Here is a 6,755-nt window from a genome sequence, read left to right as displayed (position 1 = left end):
CAGGCAGGCAGCAGGCAGGCAGGCAGGCAGGCAGGCAGGCAGGCAGCAGGCAGGCAGCAGGCAGGCAGGGATAGCATTGGAGCAGTAGCTGAGAGATTTATCTCCACAGGTAGGAGACAGAGATGTGTGGGGGAGAGACTGGACCTAGCATTGCCTTTTGAAACCTCAAAGCCTACCTCTGGTGACATACTTCCTCCAACAAGGCCACACCTCCTAATCATTCAAAAAAAAAAGGTTCCCCATCTGGGAACTAAATATTCAAATATATGAGCCTTTGGGGGCCTTCTCATTCAAATCACCACATGTAGTAACTAGTGTCCGGGGCTTATCTAACAAAACTTCAAAGTAAGCCTCAAAAGGATCCAGCTTGTGTCAAGTAGCTTGATTGCGTCCCAGGAGAAAGCTCAGGAGTGCCTGAGAGAAGGGATCCAAGAAGCTCAGCAAAACACAACATAAACTAACTCGTTGAAAGACCAGTAGTAAAAAGAAAAAAATCTTAAAAACCATTCAGAGCAAACCATAACACAGTGTGTGGAGAGGAACAGGTATGGGGGTGAGAAGGCTTCTGCCTTCATCATGCAAGCAAGACAGCAGAGACGGAATCTAAAGGAGCAGGAAGAAACAGCCAACGCTTAGAATTCTATACCCAGCAAAACTTCCTTTCAGAATGAAGATGGAATGGAGATTTTGTAGACCCCCACAAAAATCCATCAGTGGTAAATTTGCATTTCCAGGAAATGTTAAAGGGCCCTCTTCAGATTTAAAACAAAACAAAACAAAAAAAACCAAAACAAAAAAAACCAACAACAACAAACTCCGATACTACATCAGTATCTAGAGCTACAAAAAGGAGAAAATGTCAGAAATGGAAAATGTAAAAAAAATTGGTTTTATTTTTAAATTTTCCTTAAGGAGGGCTGTCTTTTTAATGCAAAAGTATCACATGTTTTGGAGGTTATAATATGTGGAGAACCAAAATGCATAACAGCAGTAACACAAAGGGCTAGGGAATAGGAATGTATTGCTATAATTTTATTATACCATAGTTGAGCTGGTATATGTGACCATCCTGGTTAGGTTTTAGATGGCAATGCACGCGAAAGGTAGCTTAATAGTAAAATCCCTGTCTAGCATAGGAAAAGCCCTGGGGTCATTTCCTCGCACTGAAGGAAAGTGTGTATCTTATAAAGCAATCAGTTTTCAAAAAGTTCAATATTTGAACAAAAAGGAGTTAAATACGTTCCTGGACTCGTCAGTCTAACAGAAAACAGAGAAGGACAGAGAGTGAAATATGAAACAGTAGGTTCTATAGTATGAAACAGTAGAGTGAAATAGGCTAAAACACAGTTTCATCAACAATCACATTAAGGTATAAATATCCTTATTATAAGCATAGATTGTTAGACTGAATTAGATGTTTCAAAAGGTCAGTTGGGCTGTCCACAAGAATCTTGCTTAACTATGAGACCCAACTAAAGTAAAGGATAGCATAAGATATATTTCTAAAGGAATGGAGCAGATAATAAAGTAGACTTCAGATCAAAGATCATTATTAGAGTTAAAGAGAAACAGTTCATATTGATAAAGGAGTTCATTATAAGAATATAACAATCTTAACTATTTATGAACCCCAAAACAGTCAATTATATAAAGCAGAAGTCACACATGCACAGAGACATAGACATGATGGTTGTTATAGTTGGAAGGTCATGACCCTTTCAAGGAATTTTTAATCAAGGTAGATCATATACTGGACCATACATACAGAACACACATGTCAATAAATGTGATATGGCATCATATAAATGGTCTCTGACCACAAGAGAGTTAAATTAGAAAACCAACAACAACGAAGGCATCGTAGAAAGTCCCAAAGTATTTGAAAATTAACATATTCTTGAATAACTCACCAGTCAAAGAAGAAATCAGAAGTATGTTTGGACTGAGTGAAAGCAAAGGTACAGCCTACAGCACAGTGGGAAGAGCTAAGGACACTCTCAGGGGAGGGTCTCCCAGCAGCAGGCTCGGGTTCTGCACTCAGAAATGCTGTAGGAAGAGCAAGTGAGCCAGACGGTGGAGCTTGCCTCTAACTCCAACCCAATGCTCAGAAGGCAGAGGCAAAAATGGGTCGCTGTGAGTTCAGGACCAGTCTGGTGTGTAGAGTGAGCTCCAGTACAGCCAGAATGTTCTGTTACACAGAGAAATCCTGTCTGGAGGAGGAGGAGGAGGAGGAGGAAAGGGAGGGAGGGAGGAAGGAGAGGGAGAGAGAGAAAGGAGAGAGGGAGGAGAGAGAGAGAAGTTTGGCAGCAGGAGGAAGACTGCTGGTCACACTGTATCAGTTGCCAAGATAATCACGGGCTGTTCAACTGCAGGGTCCATCCCTACTTACCAGCTTCCTCCAACTAAGTCTTGCAGATGTGAAAGTTCCAGAAAACAAAGAGAATCTCTTTAAGGATTACTTCCTAACACTAGGGCATAAGAAGAGCCTGAGCTGAGAATCCACAGCCACAGGTGACATGTTAGGGACCTCATAAGACTCAGGCAAGTCCAGGGTGGTGGAGCATGCCTTTAATCCCACCACTCAGGTGGCAGAGACAGGTGGATCTCTGTGAGTTCAAGGCCAGTCTGGTCTACATAGTGAGCTCCTAGGACAGTCAGAACTGCATAGTGATTCTCTGTCTTGAAAAACAAACAAAAGAGGAGAGAGGTCAGGCAAGATCAGGGGAAAGGGTCCAAGATTCACTGGGACAGATAGTTTCAAATGATGCGTTTTTCTTTGCTCCACTGATTTTACTTGGAAGTTAGGACAAGGCTATGGACGTCCACATTTCAGTGTTGTTCATTGTATTTGGTTACACGGGGAAGGAAACAGCTTCATTGCCTAACAATAGCAGCCTCGCTAAATAAATTATGTCATCCGTACAATGGCATTCTAAGCAGGTTTGTTTTTAAATCTTATGGCAGGGCCCTCCGTCTCACTCTCTCTTCTGCATCCAAATCAGGCCCAGTGAAGGTCAGATTGCTCAGCCAAGCTTGCAGAGTTGCTGATGTCGTTGGCTTGAGAGGGGGCTCAAGAATTTGCTTTTCTAACACATTCCCACAAGGACTACACTTTCAGAACTACTGATGTAGAGGCTTGGAAGAATACTTACCAACAGTACAGACTTTTTTTTTTTTTTTTCACTATGCACTGGAGTTTAGGGGGAAAGATCTTACTGAGTTCAGATTCTTGGCTGTCTTTGGTGAAGCATAGAGTGGGCCCTTAACTGTCTTCTAAAGTTTGAACGGCATACTTTTCTGTAATATGTGGGTAACTAAAGCACAATAAAAATGTCTTCACTTAAGGAAAAAGAATCATGAGGCACTGGACATTGGCTCCAACAGGCTGAGAAAGGGTGTAGACCGTGCTCCTGGCTCTAAAAGTGACCCTGTTGGGAGTATGTATTCAGAAGCAACTAAAGGCAGATCAATGACAGGCACGCTCATGGGCATCTACCCTCTTCCTGGGGACAAAACAAGAAGAGGCTTCTGGGAAATGGAAGGCTTCCACAGTGCCCCTCCTCTGTCCAGTCGTGACACCCAGGCTTCTTCTGGGTGGGGACCCGAGGGCCACCTGCCAGGACTTTGCAGCATCTGGATTGGCTCCCTCTCTGCTTCCTGATACAGGCTAGATCCCCTTCCCAGAGTATCAGATTAAGGTGTCTCCTCTCTGGGAAAAACAAAAAAAGATTTCATGGTTTAAATTCCCATTGCCCTTTGTGTCTGTGGTACACTGCTGTCTCCTTTCCAGCATGCAGCCTCGGGGGTCATGATGTCCCTTCCCGGCTGATATCAGCGTGCCAACAGTGGAGTCATGCACACCCAGCACAGAGCCGCCATTCAGCCGCCCTGGGCTGGGCTCAGGAAGCAAAAGGGCCTCTAAGTTTCCCCAAACCTTGACAGATCTTCCTCTCCCCCCTGTGCTGGTGCTAAACAACTCAGGGTGAGAGCAGCGGGGTGGGGAGAGGGAGTCGGGGTGAATGTCAAGGGTAAGCACGTGGCCTGGCCGGAACAGAGCGCAAACAGCTGCCACCAATATCCAGGAAAAGGAAGGGTGGGCAGACAGGACAGAGCACACTACCAGCTCCTCAGTGGGCACGGCTTGCCCAGCTCCTGCCTGTCTATGCCTGAGTGAAGAGATAACAGAAATGCTGGTGTCTGGGATGACGTGTGGAAAACCGGTCTCATTGACAGTTTTCTCCATGATGTCTCCAGCTTTGGAGAGTTTTCTTTGTTCGGACTTTCGAAAATATGAAATGTGTTAATCCATCTTTAAAAAAGCAAACATCGTTTCTTTTACAGTGACTCTCAATTAGGTGACATACAATTTGTTGGGAATTTCAACTCCCCTCTGTGTCATTTTGCAACTTTACATGTGGGTAGAAATGAGCCAGAATCCTTTCAAGATGAAATTGGTCTAGGTTTGAGATGCTTAGAAATAACTAGCTGTGCATACACTGGTGAGATGGCAAATGCAGTCTGTTTCTCCTGTCCTTCTTACCCCTTTGATACTGCACTGTGGAACTCAGCACGGGGTCTCCACAGGGGCTCTGGACAGAGAGAGGTGCTCAGAAGCTCACTATAACTCAGGTGCAGAGGATAATTTTGTAATTAAGTCACTTACCAAAAGATGCATTAAACAAAGTGCCAGGGTGGTTCTTGTGACCCTGGGACTATTCCCCAAGATGTTTCAGTCTATCCTGGGAAGACAATGGATCAATAAACAGCTATAAGAAGACTTTTGGGTACTAAGTACTGGTACTGTAGATACTGTTTATTGTTTAGGTGCTATAAGTACTAACAATAAAGAGCTATAAATAGACTGTCAGGTACTAAGTACAAGTACTGTAAGTACTAACACGATAGACTGTCAGGTACTAAGTACAAGTACTGTAAGTACTAACACGATAGACTGTCAGGTCCTAAGGATAAGTGCTATAAGTACTAAGGACCAAAAGCAGGCAGGGCCATTGAAAGACTGTGTTTTATTCTGAAGAAAATGGGTCTTTGGCAGGGCAGAGAGGAGGACGGATGGTTAAGCAAGAGTGTGAAGTAATTCAACTTCCTTTTTTTATAATGGAAATCATTCTGCCTAGTGTATAAAGACCAAGTGTCTATTGAATCCTGAGCCAGGCACTGATATATTTTATTGAGAGCAGTTTTATCCTCATAAGCATGGAGACAAGGCTCTCCAGAGTGGATTCCTGCCTTTTCAGGTGTTTGCTATAAAATACATTCTTCTTCCTTCCTTCCTTCCTTCCTTCCTTCCTTCCTTCCTTCCTCTTTCTTTCTTTCTTTCTTTCTTTCTTTCTTTCTTTCTTTCTTTCTTTCTTCTTTCTTTCTCTTTCTTTCCTCCCTTCCTCCCTCCTTCCTTCCTTCCTCTTTCTTTCTTTTCTTTCTTTCTTTCTTTCTTTCTTTCTTTCTTTCTTTCTTTCTTTCTTTCTTTGTTTCTTTCTTGTGGGTGGTAGTGTGTGTGTGTGTGTGGGGGGGGTTCTCTGTATAGCCCTGGCTATCCCTGAACTTGTTCTACAGGCCAGGTTGGGCTTGAATTCAAAGATCCACCTGCCTCTGCTTCTCAGAGCTGTGATTAAAAGCTTATGACTCCACGCCCAGCCATTTTTTTTTAATTTACAGTTTTTTTTATGTGTGTTTTGCTTGCACATATATACGTGTCTGGTGCTTGTGGAGTCCTGAAAAGGGGTTGGATCCCCTGACACTGGAGTTACAGATGTTTGTGAGCTACCATGTGGATGTTGGGACCTAACTCAGGTCCTCTACAAGAGCAACAAGTACTCTGAACTGCTGGGCCTTCTCTCCAACCCCCCCCCCCCCAAATCCATTTCTAAAATGAAATTTTTGTATCTAAAGCATTCCTTAAGAAATATTTATTTTCCTAAAAAAGTCACTTGGGTACATTTCCCTAAGTGGTAGTTTTTCTGAATCCTACATTTGATAATTATTTTTGCACTACTTGGTTACCAAAATATCTCTGCTTTTTTTTTTTTTTTTATTGTTGTTGTTAGAGTTTTTAAGTCCTTACAGCCCAGAAACTACTCAGTGCTTCAACACACTTCATGGCCCAAGACTGCCTGAGATTTTATTCTATATCTTTATAAAACCCATGTAATAAGCATCATTCTAAATACCATTTCCTGTTACATTCTACTTCAGAATCTCTGCTTTCCCTTGGCTTCCACTGGCTGTCCTCTCCTACCAACCTTGCTCCTCCGGGTGACAGGAAAGTTGGGGACTGTGTAGCACCCTGCCTGAGGCACTATAGGACCCCTATGTACTGCAGAGGCTCGCTCAGGGCCTGGGGTTTCTACCTTCTGAGCTCCTCCCACTGGTTTCCTTCCCAAACGTCAGCATCCATCTGTAAACTACACAACAGAAGCAGCCTCACTAGCAGAGTGGCATCAGGTAGCTTGACCAGATACGTTTCTCCTTACACTTGGACTTAAATGACGTCTGAAATCAACCCACCTGCAAAGGCAGTGCGTTGACTGTAGGGATGCTTTTTTTTGAAATGCCACAAACATAGAAGGCAGTTCCAGAAAAGGATAACCAAAAATATTCATGTAATAGCAAAAAACGATTTTTTTTTTTTTTTTTTTTTTTTTTTGGTTTTTCGAGACAGGGTTTCTCTGTGTAGCCCTGGCTGTCCTGGAACTCACTCTGTACCTGGGTCTTGACTTTATAGCTGCTTCCCAATTGGT

At 43.2% G+C, this 6,755-nt stretch overlaps 1 protein-coding gene across 1 annotated transcript in view; it reads left to right on the top strand.

Moving 5' to 3' along the window:
- Positions 1-6,755, top strand: part of Ntn4 (netrin 4) — a 112,128-nt gene that overhangs the window by 37,573 nt on the left and 67,800 nt on the right. The window lies entirely within an intron of this gene.

Source organism: Mus pahari, chromosome 9, assembly GCF_900095145.1.
Source record: "Mus pahari chromosome 9, PAHARI_EIJ_v1.1, whole genome shotgun sequence".
NCBI lineage: Eukaryota > Metazoa > Chordata > Mammalia > Rodentia > Muridae > Mus > Mus pahari.
This window is presented reverse-complemented; position numbering and strand designations above follow the sequence as displayed.